We start from the raw sequence: 27,589 nt of genomic DNA on the forward strand, positions 1-27,589 counted from the left end.
TGCTTTGCTCATTCTGTTTGACCATTAGTCTGCGGATGGAAGCCGGAAGACAGACTTACTGAGGCTCCAAGGGCTTGACAGAAGGATCTCTAGACGTGAGAGCTGAATTGGGGACCCCAGTCAGAAATGATGTCAGAGGGAATGCCATGAAGGCGGAAGACATGGTGTACAAGGAGGTCGGCTGTTTCACGGTCTGTAGGGGGTTTGGGAAGGGCTACGAAGTGCACAGCTTTGGAGAAGTGGTCCACCATGGTGAGTACAGCAGGTTTCCCATGTGAAGGGGGTAGTCGAGTCACAAAATCCAGAGCAATGTGAGACCAAGGGCGGCCAGGGACAGGTAGGGGATGAAGCAGCCCAGTAGGTGGTCGATGGAAGGCTTTTCCGCGAGCACAAGCAAAACAGGCAGAGACAAAGGAGGGAGTGTCAGCATCCATGGTGGGCCATCAGAAATGTCTCTTCAGAAGGGACAGAGTTGGATCGATTCCGGGATGGCAGGCGAAACGAAAAGTGTGCCGCCACTGGAGAACCTGAGACCGAACCGAGTCAGGCACGAAGAGGTGACTGGGGGGGTCCATTGACTGGGTCAGGTTGAGTCCGTTGGGCCTCACTGACTATGGATTCGATCTCCCAGGTGAGGGCAGCCACCACACAGGATGGTGGAAGGATGGTCTCGGGGTTGGGAAGGCCCTCCTCGGAGACATATTGACGAGAGAGAGCAACTGGCTTCCCATTCTAGGAACCAGGACAATAGGTGAGGGTGAATTTGAAATGGCCAAAAAATAATGTCCAATGGGCTTGGCGGGAATTCAGGCGTTTGGCGGTTTGAATGTATGCGAGGTTCTTGTGGTCTGTCCAGACGATGAATGGATGTTCAGCTCCCTCCAGCCAGTGCCTCCACTCCTCCAAAGTGAGTTTGATGGCCAGTAACTCCCGGTTCCCAACGCTGTAGTTCCGTTCGGTGGGGGATAGACGACGAGAGAAGAAGGTGCAGGATTGGTCTGGGCCGGAGCGTTGGGAGAGGACCACTCCCATCCCAGAGTTCAAGGCGTTGACTTCCACAATGAATTGGCAAGAGGGGTCAGGTTGGGCCAGGATGGGAGCGGAGGTGAAACGCCTCTTCAGCTCCGAGAAGGCTGAGTCCACTTCGGGGGTCCAGTGAAAAGGGATCGCAGGAGAAACGAGTTGAGTAAGGGGTGCTGCCACCTGGCTGTAATCCCTGATGAAGCAACAGTAGAAGTTTGCGAACCTCAGAAATCGCTGGAGTTGCTTGAGCATCGTGGGTTTTGGCCACTCTGCCACCGCCCAGATCTTTTCGAGATCCGGCCTCACTTGCCCGCTCTCAATGATGTACCCCAGGAAACTGACAGAAGGGACATGGAGCTCGCACTTCTCTGCCTTAATGAATAGCTTATTGTCCAAAAGCCTCTGAAGAACCTGACGGACTTGGTGGGTGTGTTCCTGAAGACTACGGGAGATGATTAGAATGTTGTCCAAATAAACAAAAACAAAACAGTTAATAAAGTCCCTAAGGACATCATTTATCAGAGCTTGGAAGATGGCGGGGACATTGGTGAGACTGAATAGCATGACCAGATATTCAAAATGACCAAGGGGGGTTGTTAAAAGCTGTTTTCCACTCATCTCCCTCCCTTATCCTGACCGGGTGATAGGCACTCCACAGGTCCAACTTAGAGAAAATTGTGGCTCCGTGAAGGGGCTGGAAAGCAGAGTTGATAAGGGGCAGGGGATACTTATTCTTTATGGTGATGCTGTTCAGGCCACGGTAGTCAATGCAGGGGCGCAGTGAGTCATCTTTCTTCCCCACAAAGAAGAAACCTGCGCCTACGGGGAACTATGAGGGTCGGATAATGCCAGCTGCGACAGAGTCATTTAGGTAAGTCTCCATTGCTTCCCTTTCTGGCCAGGACAGGTTGTACAGCTGACTGGTGGGTAGAGAGGCTCAGGGCAGAAGGTCAATTGCGCAATCGTAAGGGCGGTGTGGAGGCAGGGAAAGAGCCCGTGGTCTGTTAAACACTTCTCCCAGATCATGATACTCTGCTGGAACCTTGGATAAGTCGGGGGGTTCAGAGGCAGACGAGGTCGCGGTGACCTCCACTGGGGAAAAGGCCGATTGAAGACAAGTGGAGTGACAGAACAAACTCCAGCTGACTATCTGCCCGGTGGACCAATCAATGTGAGGGTTATGACGGCTTATCCAGGGGTACCCAAGAACTATAGGAGCTTGAAGGGAGGAAATTAAATTGAATCGTACCTGTTCCCGATGGTTCCCAGAGAGAAGGAGAGACAGGGGTGGTGTGCAGTGTGTAACTCGGGTCAGTAGTCTACCGTCCAGTGCCCGGGCTTCCAAGGGGTTACTCAATGGCTCCTGAGGAATTCTGGCCCGGGAAGCTATGTTTTCATCCAAAAGGTTTCCCTCAGCGCCGGAGTCCCCTAGTGCTGACAGAGGCAGGGACTGTTGATTGTAACGTAAGGTAGCTTGAAGCTGCATCCAGGTTCGGGGGACGGAAGGGAATGTTGTCTGGCTCACCAGGGTCCCCTTTCTACTGGTGAGCCTTCCCTTTTTGGCAGGTAGCACAGAAGAGCCTGGACTGGCTGCAATATTGACACTCACCTGCTCTCAATCTCCATAGTCATTCTGTGGGAGAAAGGCGGTTCCGTCCCAGCTGCATGGGTTCCTCTCCCGTAGCGGTGGAAACGGCTGGGCTGGGAGCTACTCTGGGAGCAGGAGGAGGAGAGAGTCTTATCCTTGCGGGAGGCGGAAATGAGTGCCGTGGAGTGGCCAAAGGTGGTGGACGACCTGTTCTTTCTCTATGGCGTTCTTGGAGACGATTGTCCAGCCTGGTGGCTAGGGAGATCAGGGAATCCAGGCTGTCGGTGTCGTCTCTTGCCGCCAACTCGTCTTTCACCATGTCGCTGAGACCATTCCGAAATACCCCTTGGAGTGCCTCATCGTTCCACCACGAGTCAGCCGCTAATGTCCAGAATTCCATGGAATATTTGGCAACACTGCGTGAGCCCTGACTAAGAGTGATTAGACGCATGGTGGTATCTTTACCACGGATGGGGTGGTCAAAGATCTTGCTCATTTCTGCGACAAAGGTGGCAAAAGAAAAGCAGATATCCGATTGGTTATCCCAAACAGCTGTGGCCCACGCTGAGGCACTTCCCCGCAACAACCCCACGATGTAAGCAATCTTTGACTTATCCGTGGAGTACGTGGATGACTGCTATTCGAACACCAAGGAGAACCGAAGAAGGGTCCGGCACTTCCCCAAATCCCCAGCCTAGCCTCCAGTTCAGGTACATGAGGCTCTCTTGGGGGGGAGGTGCTGCTGACACGTTGGGGGTTGCCACTACAGGCTGTCTGGGCAGGTTAGACAGGGTTCCAGGAGTGGATGGGGTAAAGTGAGTAGATACACGGTCCACCTGGTTATCGACCTTTGTTATGTCAGCAGACAGAGAACGGAGGTTCTCCATGGCCTCCCGGAGGAGCTGGTCGTGCAGACCCGGTAGGGAACCCTGGCTGGTGAGGGCTTGTTGAAAGGTATTCGTGTCCACTGGGTCCATAGTGGCCAGATCATTCTGTTATAATGAATGAGGTGAACCCAAGCGCAGGACACAGGATTGGAGATTTAGTTAGGATGCTGACACGGGCGTGAGCATTGAACGGCAAACAAGAGGGAGAGCAGGAAGGCAGTAGACAGGCAGAATTTATCTTGACACAGAGAGACTGGGTTTCACAGGTAAACCTCGGAACTGAAGTAGAACTTAGAAAATTGATCTTGACACGGAGAGACTGAGTTTTACAGATAAATCTTGGTACTGAAGCTAAACTTAGGACGCACAATCCCAAGCGGCCGGGAAGTATTAATTACCACATTGGCAAAACCAACGATCTGGCAACTAGTGGGTGCAAAGCTGGGGTTCTCATGCTGCTGGTCTTGATGAAAACCAGGTGTGCCATTATCAAAGGGAATTAGGAGAAAATAGGGAATCAACGGCCAGAACTGTGGCACAATCAAAGGGAATTAGGAGAAAATGGGGAATTAACGGTCGGGACTGTGACACTCCAAGGATCAAACTCAATTTGTTTATTAAATTCTAATCTTAAATCAAAAAGGAAAACTGTTACATCAGGAAGATAATTTAGATAAGCTTAAGAATGAAAAAGAAGCCTGCTAATTTCGGTCAGAGGAGGCCTGAGAGAATGGTAGGGCATGATGAGAGAACTAAGCAGCAGGAAAGTAGGAGAGCAGGAAGAGAGTTGAACACAGTAGGAGAGAAGGCCAAGAGGTTCGTGACTGTCTGGTGAGTGAGGCTTTTATTTTTTTCTGTAAGAAGTGTGAAAAAAATTAATAAAAACATTAAATATCATAAAACTTTACTTTTAGAATTCAGGTTGGTAATACTTCATCAGAAGACCTAGTTCCATCTAAGGGTATTCAAACTGGATTGGTAACTCTCTTTCTATTTCCATACTTACTACCTGACCTCCTGAGCGTTTTCAGAATTTTCTGTTTTTAGTTTAGACTTCTGATATCTGCAGTTTCCTTGATTTTTCAAGTACCCAAAGACACTGCATGTAATTTTATGGTTTGCCGTTTTTTAATAAAAAGTGATTGAATTTACGTTGAAATATCCATTCAATGCCTTCATGGTAAAAGCAGTGACTAAGTTGTCCATAGCCTATTCCCATCATAAGGCACCTCTCATAAGATCATGGCAAGGACAATGATTCCTATAAGGATGACAAAGAAATCACTCTGTAATCAAATAAACTCTGCCATAGCACTGGGTAATTCTAGCAAGTACATTCTGCTCAAATACATCTGAGAGAAACACCCACAGCTACGAGAAATACATAGAAGAATCTTTCACAAGAGAGTAAATGCTGACTACGATTCTTTCTTCAATGATTTGTTGGAGAACCAGACCAATGCAATATGTGTCGCAATAGTTAAAACTCTGGGCTTGGTCACTTCCATAATATTGTAACGTAACTACTAGGGTTAACTCTTAATTCCCTAGCTCTCCAGTACAACAGGCAATCAATCACCCATAGTCTGTGCATAGTTTGACAGGTAGGCTGCCAAAATCTGAGAAAGCAGATGTAGAGGGTAACCTGCTTTGAATTTACACCAACAGCCATATGAGAATCGCATCAGACTCTTGGCAGATTTTATATTCAGCATAAAAGTACAAGGTGTCCTCAGCACTATATCCCGTCAAAGCCTGGGGTGGTGGTGGGGTGGTTAGTCTAGCATTTGTCTGCTTTGAATCCAGTGTTTCCAAATAACAGTAGTGTAAAAGAAGTTCAATATGGAAACAATAGGTGCCATAGCCCATGAAGAATACTTAGATTGTGAGGGAGGAACTAAAATCATTCAATCATGCAGAATTATATTATCTTCACAGTCTTGGGGAACTCGATCACATGGGATAATCATGTAGGCCAACGTGACCCAAGTTCATCAAATGAGGCTATATTGGTTTCTACAACTTCTCTTGAGTACGGAGCATAATGCTGGCCATTCATTGAAACACAGAAAATTTACAGCACAACACACACCCTTCAGATCACAATGCTGTGGCAAACATGTACTTACTTTAGAAATTACCTAGGGTTACCCATAGCCCTCTATTTTTCTGAGCTCCATATACCTATCCAGGAATCTCTTAAAAGACCCTATCATATCCGCCTCCACCACTGTTGCCGGCAGCCCATTCCACACACTCACCACTCTCTGTGTAAAAAAACTTACCCCTGACATCTCCTCCGTACCTGCTTCTAAGCACCTTAAAACTATGCCCTCTCGTGTTGGCCATTTCAGCCCTGACTACCTACACAATCAATGCCTCTCATCACCTTATACACCTCTATAAGGTCACCTCTCATCCTCCGTTACTCCAAGAAGAAAAGGCCAAGTTCACTCAACCTATTCTCGTAAGGCAGGCTTGCCAATCCAGGCAACATCCTTGTAAATCTCCTCTGCACCCTTTCTATGGTTTCCACATCCTTCCTGTAGTGAGGTGACCAGAACTGAGCACAGTACTCTAAGTAGGGTCTGACCAGGGTCCCTTATAGCTGTAACATTACCTCATGGCTCAAACTCAATCCCACGGTTGATGAAGGCCAATGCACAGTATGCCTTCTTAACCACACTGTCAACCTGCACAGCTGCTTTGAATCTCATAAGGACAAGGACCCCAAGATCCCTCTGATCAAGAGTCTTACCATTAATACTATATTCTGCCATCATATTTGACCTACCAAAATGAACCATCTCACATTTATCTGGATTGAACTCCATCTGCCATCTTCCTACTCAGAGGGTCAGTAAGTTTAAATTCCTTGGCATCATCATTTCAGAGGATCTGTCCTGGGATCACCACACAAGTGCTATTACAAAAAAGATAAGGCAGTGCCCCTACTTTCTTAGAAGTTTGCACAGATCCAGCATGTCATCTAAAACTTTGAAAAACAGGTGCACAGTGGAGAGTATCCTGACAGGTTGCATCACAGCCTGATATGGAAACACTGATGCCCAGGAATGGAAAAGCCTACAAAAAGTAACGGATACAGCTTAGTCCATCACGTGAAAAGCCTTCCACAGCATTGAGCACATCTACAAGGAGCGCTGCCACAGGAAAGCACCATCCATCAAGGACCCCCACCATCCACCCATGCTCTCTTCCCATCTGCTGCCATTGGGAAAGAGGTACAGAAGCCTTAGGTCCCAAATCACCAGGTTCAGGAGCAGTTATTACCCTCCAATTATTAGGCTCCTGAACCAGAGAGGATAACATCACTCACCACAACTCTGAACTGATTCCACAAACTATGGACTCACTTGCAAGGACGCTACAACTCATGTTCTCAGTATTATTTATTTACTATTTATTTATTATTATTCTCTTTTGGTTTTTTGTTGTATTTGCACAGTTTGTCTTCTTTTGCGCATTGCTTGTTTGTCAGTCTTTGTGTGTAGTTTTTCATTGATTCTAATGTACTTCTTCATTCCACTGTAAAAAAACGAACTGTAGAAAATGCAAGAAAATGAACTGTGGGATAGTATATGGTGACATGACATAAATATGTTTTGACAATAAATTTACTTTGAACTTTCTTACAATGACTCAGTATAGCAATGCCCCAAAATATTGTAATATTTGAAGCTGGTACCTAAGGAATTTTCTTCATGGGAGATAAGCCTCATGAAAAGTTTCTGATTATGGCATGGTTGTCCCAGTGAGGGGTAGTATGGATGTACCTCTGATACCAGGTCAAATGCCATGCCTGTCCTGTGACTGGATATCCACCTAGCAGTAGAGGAGGTGCAGGATGAGGAGATCCTTGATGTTAATTAACCTGTCATGGACATTTTGGAGCAGACTAGCAAGAATGGAAAAAGATGCTGATACTGGTGTTTCCCAAAACCAGAAGAGCAAGTGATGACAAGCAATGGGTATACCCGGTGAGTAACTAAATACTTGGCCAATCTACACTGCAAAATCCACAGAAGGGCTGGGTGTCTAATCACACGGAAACCATAAATATAGTAAAAGAGCTCAAGCAAATAGTAAATAATATTCAGAACAATGAGATTCAAACAAAGAAAGGGTGTTTTTAAAATTAGTCCCTGTTGTATTCACCTCAGAAGCCAACTTTAGCACCCGAGTAGATTGTGGCAAATTGGCCTTGAATAAACCCAGAAATTTTCTTTGTACTTAACAGATTGTATCAGACATAAACATGGTAAATAGTTGGAGCACTGGTTGCAGAAAATGGTGACAGCTCATTACACTGGAAGGGCAATAGGTTTCAAGCAGACCACAATGCATCTTTCACTGAGTTCATGAACTTCCAACAGCTAAACTAGTTTGGCAGGGGGATGGAAACCAGAGCACCAGGTCAGAAAGTGGAGGGATGGAGAAGAAAGTAGATATTAGGACTAGTCAAAAAAGGCAGGAGCAAAGTAATAGACACGATGGGATTGGATAGTTAGAAGTGTGGGTAATTTAATGCTGGGAGTATTATGGGTAAAGGTGATGAACTTAAAGCATGGATCAGTATACGATGTTGTGGCCATGGCAGAGACTTGGTTGAGAGAGGGACAGGACTTCTATGTTTTAGAAAAGAGAGGGCGGGGGGATAAAATGGAGAGGGAGGGGAGTTACACTGCTATTCAGGGACAGTATCACAGCTGCATTCAGAGGGGATATAATGCAGAGCTCATCCACAGAGTCTGTATGGTGGAACTCAAAAATAGGAAAGCTGCAAACACGCTGATGAAATTGCACTACAGACCCTCCCCCCACCTCCCAAATAACCACTAGGACATTGAGGAACAGATATGTAGACAGATTAAGGAAAGGTGTAAAAACAATAGGGTTGTTTTTCATGGGGGTCTTCAACTTGCCTAATATAAACTGGGACCTTCCTAGTGCAAGAGGTTTAGATGTTTTAGGTTCATCCAGGAGGGTTTCTTACATCAATATGTAGATAGTCCAACAAGAGTAGGGCTGTCTTGGACCTGGTGCTGGGTAATCAACCTGGCCAGGTCACTGACCTGTCAGTGGGTGAACAGTTAGGAAACAATGACCACAAATCCTTAAATTTGAAGATAGATATAGATAAGGATAAGTATGCACCTTATGGGAGAATAGTAAATTGGAGACAGACAAATTATGAGAGCATTAGGGAGAGTTAATTGGGAACAGCTGTTTTTGGGCAATGTTATGTTTTGCAACTCCAAAACATAAAACTAATTGAAAGCAAAAAGGCAGGAGCCCAGGAGAATGTGTTTTAGTTCGTTTTTACTTTAAGTTAGGCTCACGCATACGACATGGTGACGTAATTGCTTCTGCCATTCATATACTTCCTACATATAACCAGTAATGAATTATATGAACAAGCAAACGTAATGGCTTCTCTGTACTGTTAACTACTAAGGCTACTGTAATGGCTTCTCTGTAATGTAATGGCTGATGTAATGGTTTCTCTATAGCTGCAATGTTTGGGTTGTGTCTAGTGATAACGGGACTTTATCCAATGGGAGAGATGTTATTCTTTATTATCTGTCTGAAATCTGTTGGTTTCACGGGCTTTTGCCAGAAGGCACGAGGGGAATGAAGAGAGGAGACGTGACAGGAGGGAGTCCGGAGGTCGACGACAATCAAAGGAGGATCAGCAAAGGGGAAATCGTGAACTCCAACAAATTGTACACGGACTGTTTAATAAAATTATTGGCACCTTTTATTTTATATTTTGGTTCTCTACTAACCCCATAGTCAAAGTAAGAGTTATAAAATCTTAATCGTTTAACTGCATATTGTGTACTGCTTGTTATTCCAGGATACTGATTTGACACAGGGGACACATTGCACAGCATCCACCCAAACGACAGTTCTAAAGTTTGGCTGGGCAGGGGTTTATCACCCCCGAGATCGTGCCACTAAGCAAATCGAGTGTTACAATGTGGGGGCTCATCTGGGATTTGATTCCGTGGGATGCTGTGTGATCGCCGTGTTTAAATCACTGCTGGTGTGCCTCTGTGGGATTGCAGTTAGTAATGCGTTGAGTGGGGTGGATATTCATACCCAGGATGAATTGTTAATTCGATTTTTGAGTATGGTTAAAGCTGGGGGAAAAGCTGAAAGCATAGCGCGAATGTTTGATGAAATGGCAGGCTCAGTCCTTGCTCTAGTTCAGACTAGCACTGACGTAATGGGCGTTGACGTAATGGCAGTGGGACTGCCAGTGTCTACTGGTGCCCCAGGTGAGGCGGGGCCAATGGGCTGTCCATACTATCAGGAGTGAGGGGAAAGAGTGGTCGGATTTGGAATGCCTAACTAGTCCTTGTTCCCCAGTGAAGAGTGAGAATTCTGAGGTAGTCTCCGCCCTTGTTTCTCTGGCAAATAAATGTTCCAGCTATGGCAGGCTCCGCCTGTTCTCCGGAATAATGCCCACCCCTAAAGGGGAGGAGGAGTATGAGACGTGGGCGGAACGGACCACTCAGTTGAGGGAAAGCGACAGAGATTGGTTGGAAGTTTGAATAGGCGGGTTGCTGACATTGTTATAACTGTCAGGTTCAATTAACCAGTAGTGACAGCTGCCAGTTATCTGCAAGCGCTGGACAATGCGTTTGGTTTGACTGGAAGCAAAATGCAACTCAGGGTGGGGTTTCAAAACCTGTGTCAGGAGAATGGGGAAAAGCTTTCAGCGTATCTTTTTCGGCTAGAGAGACAGCTAAATTGTTTGTGGTACCAGGGGGTCAGTCAGGCGGCTGAGGTGGATAAGTTAGGGATGGATCAGATAGCCCTTCCCTCATTTGTTCAGCTCATTAGAGAGGTATCGGGAAACTTAGAGGAGACCCAGTGGGATAACGGTCTGGTGTCTCTGGGGGAACACATTCCCAGCAATGTACCAAGGGACTCCTAAAAGAAAAAGACCCTATTCCTGAAGGCTTAGTGGGACCACACTCCATTGCGTCATTACGGATAGATGGATGCTATGCTAAAGCCATACGTGACATCAGGTCACAGGTCAAGTTACTGTACTATTCATTTTACGACTGGTATCCGAAGCATTTGCCTTTGACACCATTCAGGGCACTGGAGATTTGGGGTATCCAGACATCCGACCCTGCAAAAACACATTTCAGGGAGGTAGCACCCCCGCCCCCCCAACCCCATATTCCCCCTCCCCCCGGTCGACCTCCAAGGGTGTATGTAATATTTTGTTTAGTGATTTTGTCTAATCTGTAAACCAAATTGGGTATATGCAGCAAATGTGACATTAAAATATGTACTTATATTATATTATCATGTTTATTCTATTACAATTTTAAGCAAGCCTACGGGGAGTTTGGCCTCATCACGTAGGACATCAATAGTGTAGCTCCTTAGCAGCTAGCCAGCTAGTTTAAATAACGTTAGCTATGCTAATGAACAAATGACACCTGTTAAACTCACCTCAACATGTCTTTTACATTTTACCCCACCATGGACAATAGAAAAGTCACTGTTGCAAACAGTGCAGCGAGCAACACGGACTTATTTTTGAGGTCGACTGTAAAGTCCACCCACAGAGTAAACTGATAGGTCTACTTAGCAGGGGTCCTCAACCTTTTTTGCACCGCGGACCAGTTTAATATTGACAATATTCTTGCAGACCAGCCAACCAGGGGTGTGGTGTTAATCACGACCGGAATATAGGTGATAAGTCAACTATAAGTCACTTATAAGTGGCTAATACACTCAATTTCATTTCTAAAAGGGCTTATCTAACGAATTTAATATTAAACACACAGTGCATATTTTCCTCGCGTGAACACAGTGATAAGTCAATTATAAGTCAATAGCATCATAACATTTTAAGTAACATTTGGATATTAAACACACAGCCCATATTTTTCTCGTATGAACATATAAAATCATTGCAACACACCAATATCGCTGAATCAGTGGGAGCCCTGGGCTTGTTTTCCCAAGACAGTCCCATTGAGGGGTGATGGGAGACAGCGATACTCGAAGGGACCAGTCTTATGTCCAATCTATTCCACAATTTAGTTTTCGTTACATTCATTCATTGCAGAAAATCCCTCTTCGCAGAGATATGTTGGAAATGGAAGCAACATTTTCAGTGCTTTCGTGGCTATCTCAGGATATTTAGCCTTGACTTTGATCCAGAAGGCTGGCAGAGATGTTACGTCAAACATACTTTTCAGCCCACCTTCATTTGCAAGCTCGAGGAGTTGATCTTCCGGCGCTGACATGGATAGCGCGAGGGTAATGACCTCACGTGCATTCAAGTAAAGCTGCAGCTGACTCATATCGTTTCCTTGCAGCCCGGTGGTTGGGGACCACTCTTAGCATGAAGAGAGACCAATCAGCATGCTCACTCTCCCTCTCCCTCTCTTTCTCAAAAAAATCAATTTCCGGGATATTGTATATAATTTCCGGTGTCAGGGAGCCACTATCAATATGCGGGAGACTCCCAGAACTTCCGGGAGAGGTGGGATGTCTGGTTATCATTGCGGGTAATTATCCAGACAACGGTTATTGGTCAATAAAACTGGAGTTCTCGGAGGCCGATGTGTGGATGTTTGAGGTTCGTGAATCGGTAGTGATGATGTGTCCAGACTCAGTGGAGACGGGCGGTGTTTCGATTCTGGAGGGGTCTAAACCCCACTTGTGAGGAGGCTCATGGTGGCCTACAAGAAGAAGGTGGGTGAGAGCTGTTTGGGGATGTTGTCCATGCACCCAGTGTTTCGAGCTACTTTTGAGGACGTGTGTGGCAGCATGGGGGCTGGGTACCAAAGTTAAACAAGGGCCTGTGTGGTTCACCCAGTCAAAGTCAATGGTGGTACGGCCCAGGGAAGTAGCGAGAGTGATGGGGATTCTAAAATTTCCCAGAGTGTCTGAGAGAGAAGCCCTTTTAGTGGACGTTCCGGAGTACCACAAGGGGGAAAAGTTGACCGCTGAGGACACCCCGTTTGGGGAGAGGTCATGGCGACTGGCCCCTGCAGATATGGAAGATGTGCGGCAGCCTTTGTGTGAGTTGAAGGAAACTGGGATCATCACTGAGTCTCGAAGCCTCTATGTGTCCCCACTAGTCGTGGCCAGGAAGAAGGAAGGGAAGGTATGCATGTATGTGGATTATAGGACTCGGAACAGGCACACTGTCCCTGACCAGTATGCGGTCCCGAGGGTTGAAGACGCGCTGGTCTGTCTGAGTGGTGCGAAGTGGTTTAATGTGCTGGATCTGAGGAGTGGATATTACCAGATCCAGATGAGTGAGGCTGACAAAGAGAAGATGGCAGTTATATGTCCCCTGGGATTCTTCCAGTCTGAAAAGATGCCCCAGAGCATATCCGGAGCCCCTGCAACCTTCCAGTGGGGCATGGAGAAGATGGTGGGGATATGGAATTGTTTAGAGTTTTGGTGTATTTAGATGATCTCCTAGTATTTGGATCTGCCTTGGAAGAATATGAAGTGAGGCTACTGCAGGTGCATGGGCGTCTGGGAGCTAAAGAGTTAAAACTTTCTCTGGACAAGGCCTCAGACTGTGAGCATTCTGCGCTTAATCCTGGGGTTCTGTGGTTATTATCGGAGATTTGTGAAGGGCCACCCTTGACACCCCTTGAATCCACTTCTGCGTGGTTACCCTCCCTTGGGGAAGAAAGTGGGGGGAGAAAAGGATCGGAGGGTGGAGAATATTTAAACCTGTCGGAGCCCATTGGACAGAGGTGGGATGTAAAATGTGAGGAGGTTTTCAATCGTTGAAGCAGTTGCTGACCCAGGTGCCAGAGCTGGCTTCTGCAGACCCCCGATTGCCGTGGGTACTGCACACAGATGACAGCCGAGAATGTTTAGGGGGCGTCATGTATCAGGATCAGGACACCAGGCTGAGACTTGTGGCATTTGTCAGCCAGAGTTTGTCGCCCTCCGAGAGAAATTATCCCATGCACAAGTTGGGACTTACTGGAGTTGAAATGGGCGGTAGTGGATGGGCTGAGTGACTCTCTCTACGGGGCCAAGCTTGAGGTGAGGACGGACAACAATCCCCTAACTCATATCACGACTTTGGTGAAATTGGATGCCACGGGCCGTCCAAGGTCTGCCTATGATTTCAGCCTGAAGTACCGGCTGGGGAGCCGGAACATTGATGTGGATGTTTTGTCACAACGGGTGCCTGAGGGGCTGGACATGGACAAGGAGTGGGAAAGCGCTCCTGCCCCTGGGGTGAAGGCCATGTGTCAGCCTACCCTCACTGTGGAGGCCGAGGAAAAGGAAAGGAATACTGATTCGGAGGATGATGAGCTGGATGTGTGCTACATGCTGCTTTTCGCTAACTTCCCCTTGATTGAGGAAGAGACTCCTGGCCCTTCTCCCATTGAGTTGGGTGAAGTGAGAGGGTCTAGCTGTGGGCAGCCTGGGTTACTGCAGGACCCTGAAGGGGAGGAAGCAGGGCCTGGACATGGGACGGGGGCTCCAAGTTGCCGGGGGTTTTGAGTGATAGATGGCGGGAAGTTCCGCCAGACAGACCCGAAGAATCTCCAGTAGTGACTTAGCCGGAAGAGTTAGGTGAGGAGGTACGGAGGTTTCAGAGGATTAGGAACCACCCGGATAGGTTCGCCTATGTAGCGCCTGGGGAACAAGGCGTGATCTCTACTGTTCTGCAGAGCTACGTCACTGCTTTCTGTACTTGGATTGGGCTTTGTGTTTTGCAGGAAGGGTTGGTGAATTATCTCGACGTCATGAGGACATGATTAAATTTGGTGGTGGGAGAGTGTAATGGCCTCTCTGTACTATTAACTGCTAAGGCTACTGTAATGGCTTCTCTGTAATGTTAACTGCTGATGTAATGGTTTCTCTGTAGCTGCAGTGTTTGGGTTATGACTAGTGATAACGGGACTTTATCCAATGGGAGAGATGTTATTCTTTCTTGTCTGTCTGAAAGCTGTTGGTTTCGCGGGCTTTGCCAGAAAGCACAAGGGGAATGAAGAGAGGAGACACGACTTGAGTGAGTCGGTGAGAGGGAGGCATAAGAATTCTGGATCATTGGGCTCTCTTCCAGGGAAGGTGGGACCTGTACAGAAGGGATGGCTTGCATCTGAACTGGAGGGGATATAATATCCTAGGGGTAAGGTTTGTTAATGCTGCACGGTGTGGTTTAAACTAGAGTTGCAGGGGGATGGGAACCAGAGTGCCACAACTGTTAGTGGAGAGGTTGTGGAGGCCATTGTTAATAAGACCTCAAAGTCAGGAATCAGAAGGTGGAGCATGGTGCCACTAGTGTTCTGAACTACATATATTTCAATGTATGAAGTATCATAGGAGAGGCAGATGAACTCGGGGCACGGATCAACAACTGTAGCCATTAGTGAAACTTGGTTGCAGGAGGGGCAGGACTGGCAGCTCAATTTTCCAGAATTCTATTGTTTTAGAGGTGACAGAGTGGGAGGGATTAAAGGGGGAGGGGTGGCATTACTAGTCAGGGAAAATGTTGCAGCAGTGCTCCATCAGAGCAGACTGGAGAACGCCACTAGTGAGGAGTTATGGGTGGAACTGAGAATTAAGGAAGGTATGACCTCATAATGGGGCTATATTTCAGAACACCCAACTGCCTGTGGGATTTAAAGGAACAAATTTGTAAAGGGGTCACAGACTGTTGCAAGAATTATAGGGTTGTTATAGTTGGTGGTTTTAACTTTCCACATATTGACTGGAAATTTAAGACAAGGTTGTATAGATGTTTGCCTAGTAGGAAAAAAGGCAGGTAGGTGGAGATGAATCCATGGCCAGATCAGCCAAAATCATATTGAATGGTGGAGCAGGCTTGATGGGCCAGATGGACTATTCCTGTCCCTATTTCTTATGTTCTTATCCCATACTGTAAAAGGACTAGATAGGACAGAGTTTGTCAATTGTGTTCAGGAAAGTCTTTCATCAGTATGTAGAAGTCCAAATGAGAGAACCTGTGATGCTGTATCTGCTGTTAGGGAATGAGACAGGGCAGGCAACAGAAATTTGTGCAAGGGAACACTTTGCAGCCAGTGACCACAAAGCAATTAGTTTTGAAGTAAATATGCCGAGATAGGTCTGATCCATGGGTTGAGATTCTAAACTGGAGAACAGCAAATTTTGATGGTATCAGAAATAATCTGGCAAATGTTGATTGGGACAGTCTGTTCTCTGGCAAAGGTTTACTTGAAAAGTAGGAGGTCTTCAAAAATGAAATTTTGAGAGTACAAAGCTTGTATGTGCCTGTCAGAATAAAAGGTTAAAGATAACAAGTATAGGGAACCTTGGTTTTCAAGTGATATTGAGTCCCTGCTTAAGAAAAAAAAGGAGGTGCATAGAAGGTACAGGCAAGTAGGAACAAATGAGGTGCTTATCGAGTACAAGGAATGCAAGAGAACACAAGAAAGAGATCAGGAAGGCTAAAAGAAGGCATGAAGTTGGTCTAGCTGACAAGGCAAAGGAGAATCCTAAGGGGTTCCATAGATATGTTAAGAGCAAAAGGATTGCTAGGGACAAAATTGTTCCTCTGGAGCCAAAGGAGATGGAGGAGATCTTAAGTGCATTCTTTGCATCTGTATTTACTCAAGAGATGGATACTAGTCTATAGAACTGAGGCAAAGCAGCATCAAGTTCCTGGAGCCTGTACAGATTGCAGAGGAGGAAGTGTCTGCTACCCTGTATAAGGGGTTTCTTCTTTTATGTTACTGCTAAGGTTAATAAAAATGGCTTCTTTGTTATGTTAACTGCTGAGAAAGTGCTTCTCTCTAGCAGCTTCTTTGGGTTATAATTACTGATAACAAGAATTGTTTACATTTGCTAACCAATTGGGATAGATGTTATTCTTCCTTGTGTGTCTGTAAGCTATTGTTTTCGCAGGCTTTGAGGAGAAGGCGCGATGGGGACAGAGAGAGGAGACGCGATGCTGTAACACTTACAACAAGCTGGAGGAACTCAGCAGCTCGGGCAGCATCCATGGAAAAGATTGGTCGACGTTTCAGGCCAGAACCCTTCGTCAGGACTGCAGGGGGAAGGGGCAGAGGCCCTATAAAGAAGGTGGGGGAGGGTGGGAAGGAGAAGGCTGGTAGGTTCCAGGAGAAAAACCAGTAAGGGGAAAGGTAAGGGAGTGGGGGAAGGGAAGCAGAGAGGTGATAGGCAGGAAAGGTGAAGAAAGAATAGGGGAAAACACAATGGGTAGTAGAAGGAGGTGGAACCATGAGGGAGGTGATAGGCAGCTGGGGGAGGGGGCAGAGTGACATAGGGATAGGGGAAGGGAGGGGGAGGGAATTACCAGAAGTTGGAGAATTCTATGTTCATACCAAGGGGCTGGAGACTACCTAGACGGTATATGAGGTGTTGCTCCTCCAACCTGAGTTTAGCCTCATCATGGCAGTAGAGGAGGCCATATATGGACATATTTCAATGGGAGTGGGAAGCAGAGTTGAAGTGGGTGGCTACTGGGAGATCCTGTCTGTTTTGGTGGACGGAGTGGAGGTGCTCGACGAAGCGGTCCCCCAATCTGTGTCAGGTTTCACCGATGTAGAGGACCCTCTTCGGACCAGGACCGCTCTTACTGCCGCTGGGTCCTACAGCCCGTCTGATTCCCCCACTACCCTCTTCCCACCCTGCGACTCCCAACCTTCCCTCTACCTCTCATCACCCCTCCATTCCTCTGATCCCTCATCCTCCCCTAACCCCGCTCTCCCTGAACATCCCAACATCCCTCTCCCTCCTAAGACCTCACACCCTTCACCCTCCTCCGACCCCAGCCCCAACCCTTGCCGTGTCTTCACCATCCCCTCTGACCTTCCATTTTCTGAGGCAGAACGTTCCGTTCTTAGCAAGGGCCTCACTTTTGTCCCCCTCCGTCCACACCTCAGTGAGTTCCGTGCCTACCATGACGCTGAACTCCTCTTCCGTCGCCTACGTCTCCGAGCCTACTTCTTTGGCAAGGATTCCCCTCCCCCTACTGATGACCCCTTCTCCTGTCTTCAACCCTCCTCCTCCTGGACACCCTGCCCGGGCCTTCTACCTGCACTTGATCTTTTTATCTGCAACTGTCGCCGAGACACCAACTGTCTCAACTTCACCACTCCTCTCTACTGTTCCAACCTCATTCCCTCTGAACGCACTGCCCTCCACTCTCTCCGCACTAATCCCAATCTCACCATCAAACCCGCTGACAAAGGTGGTACTGTAGTAGTCTGGCGGATGGACCTCTACCTCACTGAGGCCAAACGGCAGGCTCTGACACCTCCTCTTACTTACCCCTGGAACAGGACCCCACCAAAAAACATCAAACCATTGTCTCCCGTACCATCACCGACCTTATCAACTCCGGAGACCTTCCATCCTCAGCCACTAAACTCATAATTCCCACACCCCGTACCGCTCAGTTTTACCTCCTCCCCAAGATCCACAAGCCTGACTGTCCTGGCAGACCCATAGTTTCTGCCTGCTCCTGTCCCACCGAACTTGTATCTGCCTACCTGGACTCCATTTTGTCACCCATAGTTCAGTCTCTCCCCACCTACATCCGGGATACATCCCATGCCCTCCACTTCTTCCATAACTTCCAGTTCCCTGGTCCCAACCGCTTCATTTTCACTATGGATGTCCAATCCCTATACACCTCCATTCCCCATGAAGAAGGCCTCAAAGCCCTCCGCTACTTTCTGGATAATAGACCTCACCAGGTCCCCACCACCACTACCCTCCTCCGGTTGGCGGAACTGGTTCTCACACTCAATAACTTCTCTTTTGGCTCTTCCCACTTTCTTCAGACCAAGGGTGTAGCTATGGGAACCCGCATGGGCCCTAGCTATGCCTGCCTCTTCATTGGTTATGTGGAACAGTCTGTGCTCCAAACCTATTCTGGTACTGCTCCCCAACTTTTCCTTCGGTACATTGACGACTACATTGGTGCTGCTTCCTGCACCCATGCTGAGCTCGTCAATTTCATCGACTTTACTTCTAACTTCCACCCAGCCCTCAAATTCACTTGGTCTATCTCGGACACTTCTCTCCCCTTTCTCGATCTCTTGATCTCCATCTCTGGAGACAGACTGTCCACTGACATCTTCTACAAGCCCACTGACTCTCATAACTACCTCAACGATACCTCTTCCCACCTTGCCACATGCAAAAATGCCATTCCCTATTCCCAGTTCCTCCGTCTCTGCCTCATCTGCTCCGAGGATGAGGTTTTCCGTTCCAGGACATCTCAAATGTCCTCTTTCTTTAAGGATCATGGTTTCCCTTCTGCTGTCATTAATGATGCCCTCACCCGCATCTCCTCCATTTCCAGCACTTCGGCCCTCACCCCATCCTCCCGCCGCCACAACAGGGACAGAGTTCCCCTTGTCCTCACCTACCACCCCACCAGCCTCCGGATCCAGCACATTATCCTCCGCAACTTCCACCACCTTCAACAGGACCCCACCACTAAGCACATCTTTCCCTCTCCACCCCTCTCCACTTTCCGCAGGGATCGGTCCCTCCGTGACTCCGGTCCACACGTCCCTCCCTACGGATCTCCCACCTGGCACTTATCCCTGTAAGCGTAAATGCTACACCTGTCCCTACACCTCCTCTCTTGCCACCATTCAGGGCCCCAAACAGTCCTTCCAAGTAAGGCAACACTTCACTTGTGAGTCTGTTGGGGTCATCTATTGCATCCGGTGCTCCCGGTGCAGCCTCCTCTACATCGGTGAAACCCGACGCAGATTGGGGGACCACTTCGTTGAGTACCTCCGCTCCGTCCGCCAAAACAGACAGGATCTCCCAGTAGCCACCCACTCCAACTCTGCTTCCCATTCCCATTCAGATATGTCCATACATGGCCTCCTCTACTGCCATGATGAAGCTAAACTCAGGTTGGAGGAGCAACACCTCATATACCGTCTAGGTAGTCTCCAGCCCCTTGGTATGAACATAGAATTCTCCAACTTCTGGTAATTCCCTCCCCCTCCCTTCCCCTATCCCTATGTCACTCTGCCCCCTCCCCCAGCTGCCTACCTCCTCCCTCTTGGTTCTGCCTCCTTCTACTACCCATTGCGTTTTCCCCTATTCTTTCTTCACCTTTCCTGCCTATCACCTCCCTGCCTCCCTTCCCCCACCCCTTTATCTTTCCCCTTACTGGTTTTTCACCTGGAACCTACCAGCCTTCTCCTTCCCACCCTCCCCCCACCTTCTTTATAGGGCCTCTGCCCCTTCCCCCTACAGTCCTGATGAAGGGTTCCGGCCCGAAACATCGACTGATCTTTTCCACAGATGCTGCCCGACCTGCTGAGTTCCTCCAGCTTGTTGTGAGTGTTGTTTTGACCCCAGCATCTGCAGATTATTTTGTGTGTACGCGATGCCGTAAGCTGGGTGACAGAACAGACTCCGAGCGGGATTCCGATGCCCAGGGTCTTTGGCAAGGGGAGGAGACAAGGACAGGCTCGTGTGGAGTGTCTGGTCGACCACCATGGTTGGTCCCAGGCGGCGGGCCGAGGAAGTTGGAGGGGATCGAATGGTGGAAAGAAGACTCTGTTAATTGAGCTCCAATGGTTGCGCACGAAGTGGTTGAACTTTGATAAGTTTGGCACCTTTTACTTTCCTTTTATATTGTGTCTCTATTAATTACAAGGTTCCAGTAAGATCTATAAAGTGTAATCATTTGATCGCATATGGTGTACTGTCTGTTATTTGGCGGGGTGGGGTACATCACACAGCATCCACACAAACTTGATTACGCAGTTTGGCAGGGCCGAAGTCTGCTCCCCCTAGATGAAAGCGAGCTGAGCGAGCCTGAGGCTTACCAGGGGGCTAAGGGTGGATAAATCTCCAGGGCCTGACAAGGTGTTCCCTCGGACTCTACAGGATGCAAGTGGAAAAATTGCCGGGGCCCTAGCAGTGATATGTAAAACATCCTTAATGACAGGAGAGGTACTAGAAGACTGGAGGATAGCCAATGTTGTTCTGGTTTTTGAAAAAGTCTCTAAACAGAAACCAGGAAATTATAGGCCGCTGAGTCTGACATCAGTTGCGGGGAAGTTATTGGAAGGTATTCTAAGGGACCGGATATATAAGTATTTGGAAAGAAGTGGACTGATTAAGGATAGTCAGCATGGCTTTGTGTGTGGTGGGTAATGTCTAATCAATCTTATAGAGTTTTTTGAGGAAGTTACCAGGAAAGTGGATGAAGGCAGGGCTGTGGATGTTCTCGACGTGGACTTTAGCAAGGCCTTTGACAAGGTCCTGCGTGTGAAGCTGGTTAAGAAGGTTCAGTCACTCATCATTCAGGGTGAGGTAGTAAATTGGATTAGACATTGGCTGGGAGAAGTCAGAGAGTGGTCATAGAGGGTTGCTTCTCTGACTGTAGGCTTATGACTACCACAGGGATTAGTGCTGGGTCCTTTGTTGTTTGTCACCTATATCGATGATCTGGATGATAATGTGATTAACTGGATCAGCAAATTTGCAGATGATACCAAGATTGGGGGTGTAGTGGACAGCGAGGGAGGCAATCATGGCTTGTAGAGTGATCTGCATCAGCTGGAAAAATAGGCTGAGAAATGGCAGATGGAAGTTAATGCAGACAAGTGCAAGGTTTAGCACTTCGGTAGGACCAACCAGGGCAGGTCTTACACAGTGAATGGTAGGGCACTGAGGAGTGTGGTAGAACAAAGGGATCTGGAAATATAGGTACATAATTCATTGAAAGTGGCATCACAGCCAATAGGGTCATAAAGAAAGCTTTTGGCACATTGGCCTTCATCAATCACTGTATTGAGTAGAGAAAATGGGATGTTATGTTCAAGTTATATAAGACGTTGCTAAGGCCTAATCTGAAGTATTATATACAGTTTTGGTCACCTACCTACAGGAAAGATGTTAACAAGGTTGAAAGAGTGCAGAGAAAATTTACAAGGATGTTGCCAGGACTTGAGGACCTGAGTTATAGGGAAAGGTTGAATAGGTTAGGACTTTATTCCTTGGAACGTAGAAGACTGAGAAGAGATTTGATGGAGGTATACAAAATTATGAGAGGTACATATAGGGTAAATGCAAGCAGGCTTTTTCTACTGAGGTAAGGTGGGACTACAACCAGAGGTCAGGGGTTAAGGTTGAAAGGTAAAAAGTTTAAGGGGAACATAAGGGGAAACTTTTTCACTCAGAGAGTGGTGAGAGTGTGAAATGAGCTGCCAGCACAAGTGGTCCACGCAAGCTTGTTTTCAATGTCTAAGGGAAGTTTGAATAGGTACATGGATAGTAGGGATATGGAGGGCTATGGTCCCAGTGCAGGTCATTGGGAGTAGGAAATTTTAATGGTTTTCAGCATTGACTAAATGGGCCAAAAGGCCTGTTTCTGTGCTGTACTTCTCTATGACTTTATGCTCTTGGCATCTTCTGGATGTGCTGACATCCTGAACTGTGCCTGTCGAGCTGCTCAATTTGCTGATCTATCCCTGGTCACCAGACAAAGCATCAAGGCAATGCTTTCATTTTGACCACACCTAGATGACCAGCATGTAGTTCCTTCAACACTTTAGCTATCTGCTTGGATGCTGCAACTACAATCAATCTCCACATAAGGCAATATCCATCACAGGCAAGTTCATCCTGGTGCTGGTAAAAATAGGGGATCTCGAGTTTCTGCTGCATATTCCAGCCATTTTGGGTGGCCATGCAGACCTGAGACAGTGTGGGGTCTTTTCTAGTTTCCCTTTGCACCTCTGCTGTAATAGGGAGACTTTTGATTTGCATTAGGGAGAATATGTTAAGAGGAGCATCATCTTTTGTAAATTTTTCAGGTATTTCCATTTCCAAGGGTAAACAGGTCAACTCTACCAGCAATTCCATGATTAGTTGTCCTCTTGAATTCGATCTTGTAATTGTGTCCTCCAAGAAATAGAGCCCATTCCTGCATTTGTGCTGCTGCTGGTAATGGAACATTCTTCTGTGGATTGAAAATGGACGCTGGTGATTGATGATCAGTAACGAGGGTAAACTCTCTCCCATACAAGTACTGGTTGAAATGTTTTAGACCTTAACCAGACTCAAAGCTTTTCTGTCTCTATCAACCCTTTGTGAGTGTTGATAGAAACACTTTGGACTCTTGTTCCACTCCATCTGTAGATAAGCCTCAGCTAAGTCCACTTTGTCTCCAGAAAAGTGTTTTCCTCCTGAAACGTTTGCCAAGATTTCCTCTATCCTGGGCAGAGGGTATTGATCTACAGTACCTCCAGTACTGAATTGATGATGACCTTAAAATCACCACAGATCCTAACAGACTCATTCTTCTTGGCTTTTGGGACCACTGGTATTGTCTATGGGCTCCACTCAACCTTAGAAAATATTCCTTCAGCCTCCATGAGATCTAGCTCACTGGCTACTTTATCACAGATGGTATAAGGAACCAGATGGGCTTTATAACACCTGGGTATGGCATTTCTAACACTATTTTACCCTTGATATGTTTGAGTTTTCCAATAGCATTCTTGAACACTACCATGGCATCATTCAGTACTTTTCTTAATTTGCTTTCAGTTGACTCTATCACAGTGGATGTGGCATACAAATCATGGATGGATCTCCAATCAAGTTATAGTTCCCTCAGCCACTCACGTCCCCAAAACACTAACCTTCCTGTTTTTACCACATACAAGCCCAATGTGACTTGTTGGTTGTTGTATTTCACTGTTACAGATGTCATTCCCACAGGAGTTATCTTTTCTTCAGTAAAAGTTCTTAATTGGATATTTGCAGGCTTCAGTTCAGTATCTTTGAAATGCCACTCAAACTCATTTTGTGCAATTTGTGAAACAGCTGAAACAGTTGTCAATTCCATTTTAATTAATTTCCCACTCACTGCTGCTGTAAGCCATATTGTCTTGTTTGTTGTTAGTTTTCACATTATAAATCTTAAGGCTATTCAGTCCTGTGTCACTCTCATCATTATTGGATTTTTCCTCAACAGCAAGCAAATTAGTGCTCTTTTTGAAACTGTAACTTGACTTTTTAGCTTTTCACCTTCCCTATGCAGTCCATTTATTTCTGTCTGCCTGACACGCTCTTTGTACATGTCCTACTTTGTTATATTTTCTGCAAGTTTCACCTTTAAATCTGCATTGGTCTGATGTATGTGAGCCCCTGCCACAATGATAACAAAATTTGCTCAGCCAATCACGCTTTTGTTCAGATTTTGCAATTTTGTTCATGCTCATTTTCATTCCTGACTACAACTCAATTTCATCTCTGTCTCGTGTTTCCATTATTGCAACTCTTTCAACGGCTCTTTTAAATTTAAGTTGTGCTTCAGTTAGGAAGAGTTTTTGAACGTTTTCTGATAAGATTCCACAAAGTAAACAATCTCTCAGTGGATCATTAAGCCCATTACTGAACTGAAAATGCTCAGACAACTTCTTCAATTCAGCCACATACACTGAAAATTATTCCTCTTCCCTTTGATTCAAACCTAAAGTGTTCTACAATCAACACCAGGTTCCGTTCTCAATGTTCCTGCATTAGTTTCACAATATCAGCAAAGCTCATTTTGGCTGATTTGGGTGGAGCAGTTAAACCTCTAACCACACTCTATGCCTTTAAATCCAATGCATTCAGCAAAATTGACACTCACTTCTTGTTGGTTATTCCATTTGCTTTAAAAAACTGCTCAATCTATTCCAAATACAATATCCAGTTATCTGTTGTGTAATCAAACACGTTAATCTTTCCAATGTAGCCAGCCATTTCTACTCTTCTTTAATGATTATTATCATCCAGTACTCTCTGTTTATGAACCCATGAACTCTTCCATTTTCTGCCTTTTTTTTAACTTGATCGTCCTTACCTTTTGCAAAGAAAACATGCTGCTCTGAAGAAATAAGAATGTGCTGCCCTTTTGTTTTTATTCGACTGTTTCTCACTGTGCTTCATTTAAAACTCAAACATCTCACTGCACTTCAACAGGTAAATAGTTGTCTTGGGTCTGTTTAAAACTTCTTTGTGCCACTGTTATATTTTGTAACTCCCAAATATAAAATTAATTGAATGCAATAAGACGGGAGCCCAGGAGAACGTGTCTCAGACTATAAGACGAGAAGACATTGAAGCAGAATTAGGCCATTTGTCCCATCAAGTCTGGTCTGCCAGTTCATCACGGCTAATCCATTTCCCTTTCAGCCTCTTTCTCCTGCTTTCCCCCATAACCTTTGATGCCCTGAGTAATCAGGAACCTATCATCTTCCACCTTAAATACATCTAATGACCTGACCACCACAGCTGCCTGTGGCAACTAATTCCACAGATTCACCACCCTCTGTCTTGTCCTTTTCTAAATGGTCATCCCTCTATTCTGAAGCTCTGTCCTCTGGTTCCCCATCATGGGAACTCTATCTGGACCTTTCAACATTCATTTTTATTTTAAGCATATATGATGTGGTGGTGTAATGACGTATGCCTTTTATGTACTTTTGTTGTAAATATATTGTTTGACTAAGCATTCTTTGTACACAATGCATTACATATACAAAGAATGCTTAATCAAACAACATATTTACAATATTACTGAAATATTGAATACACAACATTCAAGTCCACATCAGACATGTGGAGAATGTTTAAAGACAAAGTGTACAGAGTACGGGACAGATATGTTCCAGTCAGAAGGAAGGACAAGGATATCAGTGGAAGAGAACCTTGGATATAGTGGGAGGTGATGTACTTGGTCAAGAAGAGAAAGAAAAATTATGTAAAGTGTAGGAAGCTAGAATCAAACAGAGCCCTTGAAGGCTATAAAGAAACCACAAAAGAACTCAAGAAGGAAACTAAGAAAGCCATAAGAGGCGATGAAAAGTCCTCGGCAAGTAGGATTAAAAAATCAGAATCAGGATTAATATCTCTAGCATAGTAAATAATGAAATTTCTTGTTTTGCGACAGCAGTAAAATGCAATACATAATAATATGCATTGCACAAGATAAATACATCAGAAAGATGAAGAAGTATTCTAAAGGGAGGATAGACAACAGGCTGACAAGGGAAGTCAAAGAAAGCATTAAAGCAAAAGGGAGGGTATAAAATATAGCAGAAATTAGTGGGAAGTTGGAAGACTGGGAAGCTTTTAAAAACCAGCAGAAGGCAATTCAAAAAAACTTTAAGGAGAGAAAAGATGAAATATGAAGGTAAGCTAGCCAGAAATATAGAAGAGGATACCAAATGTTTTTCAAATATATAAAAAGAAAAAGAGAGGCAGGAATGGATATCGGACTGCTGGAAAATGATGCTGAAGAGGTAGTAATGGGGGACAAAAAATGGCATATGAACTTTTCAGGTATTTTGCATCAGCCTTCATTGTGGAAGACACTAGAAGTATGCCAGAAATTTGAGAGTGTCAGGGGGCATTAGTGAGTGCTGTTGTTGTTCATAAGGAGAAGGTGTTTGGGAAGCTGAAAGGTCCAACGGTAGATAAATCACCTGGACCAGATGGACTACATCTCAGGGTTCTGAAAGAGAGAGCTGAAGAGATTGCAGAGGCATTAGTAATGATCTTTCAAGAATTCAGGAATGGTTCTGAAGGACTGGAAAATCGCAAGTGTCACTCCACTCTTTAAGAAAGGAGGGAGGCTGAAGAAAGGAAATTATAGGTCAGTTAGCCTGACTTCAGTGGTTGGGGAGATGTTAGAGTCCATTATTAAGGATGAGGTTTCCGGTTACTTGGAGTCACATTAGATAAAGTAGGCCAAATCAGCATGATTTCCTTCAGGAGAAATCTTGCCTGACAAATCTATTGGAATTCTTTGAGGAAAGAACAAACAGGATAGAGAAAGGAGAGTCAGTGGATGTTGTTTACGTGGATTTTCAGAAGGCTTTTGGCAAGATGCCACACATGAGATTGCTTAACAAGAGCCTGTGGCATTATAGGAAAGATACTAGCATGGAGAGAGGATTAGCTGACTGACAGGAGACAAAGAGTGGGAATAAAGATGGCCTATTCTGGTTGGCTGCCGGTGACTCATGGTGATCTGCAGGGGTCAGAATTGGGACTGCTTCTTTCCACATTCTTTATCAGTAACTTGGATGACAGAATTGATAACTTTGTGGTTCAGTTGCAGATGATACAATAATAGATAGAAGGGCAGGTTATGGTGAGGAAGCAGGGAGTCTGTAGAAGGACTTAGACAGATTGTGGGGGAAATAAGTGGCAGATGGAATATAAGATAGGGAATTTTATGGTCATGCACTTTTGTAGAAGGAATAAAGGCGTATACTATTTTCTAAATGGGGAAAAATACAAAACTCAGAGATGCAAAGGGACTTCAAAGTCCTTGTGCAGAATTCCCTTAGATTAGATTAGATTATAAGGACATTCTGTCCTCGTTTATTGTCATTTAGAAATGCATGTATTAAAAAATGATACAATGTTCCTCCAGAAATACTGTATATCACAGAAACACAGGGCAAACCAAGACTAACTGACAAAACCACATAATTAAAACATATAGTTACAGCAGTGCAAAGCAATACCATAATTTGATAAAGAGCAGACCATGAGCACAGTAAAAAAAAGTCTCAAGTCCCGATAGCCCCATCATCTCATGCAGACGGAAGCGCCGCAAATTTGCCGATGCATTGGAAGCACCTGACCGCAGCCAACTCTGAGTCCGTCGGAAAAATTCGAGCCTCCAACCAGCCCTCTGAAACCGAGAACTGAGCACCATCTCTGCCGAGCGCTTTGACCCCGCCCTGGCCGCCGAGCAACAAGCAAAGCTGAGGACTCGGGGCCTTCCCCTCCAGAGATTCTAGATCACAGAGTAGCAGCCGCGGCGAAACAGGCATTTCAGAAGTTTCACCAGATGTTCCTCCGTGCTCTCACGTCCGTCTCCATCAAATCAGGATTGTGCACGGCATCCTACTTGACAAATAACAGATATCATTCACCGGAGTGGCCGCTGCAAGCTGCGTCGCACCACCATCTTCACCTCCCTCTTAAGGTTAACTTGCAGGTTGAGTCAGTGGTAAAGAAGGCAAATGCAATGTTAACATTCATTTTTAGAGAA

General features: G+C 45.9%; 1 long non-coding RNA gene across 1 annotated transcript in view; it reads right to left on the reverse strand.

Annotated features, from left to right (window-relative positions):
- Window positions 1-6,955: 6,955 nt before the first annotated feature.
- The window catches only part of LOC134347577 (uncharacterized), a 41,267-nt gene continuing 20,633 nt past the window's right edge, over window positions 6,956-27,589 (reverse strand). Inside the window, exon 3 of the long non-coding RNA XR_010018200.1 lies at window positions 6,956-7,059. This is a non-coding gene — a long non-coding RNA (uncharacterized LOC134347577). The remainder of the gene's footprint in view (window positions 7,060-27,589) is intronic.

Source organism: Mobula hypostoma, chromosome 6 (genome assembly GCF_963921235.1).
Source record: "Mobula hypostoma chromosome 6, sMobHyp1.1, whole genome shotgun sequence".
In the NCBI taxonomy this organism is placed as follows: Eukaryota; Metazoa; Chordata; class Chondrichthyes; order Myliobatiformes; family Myliobatidae; genus Mobula; species Mobula hypostoma.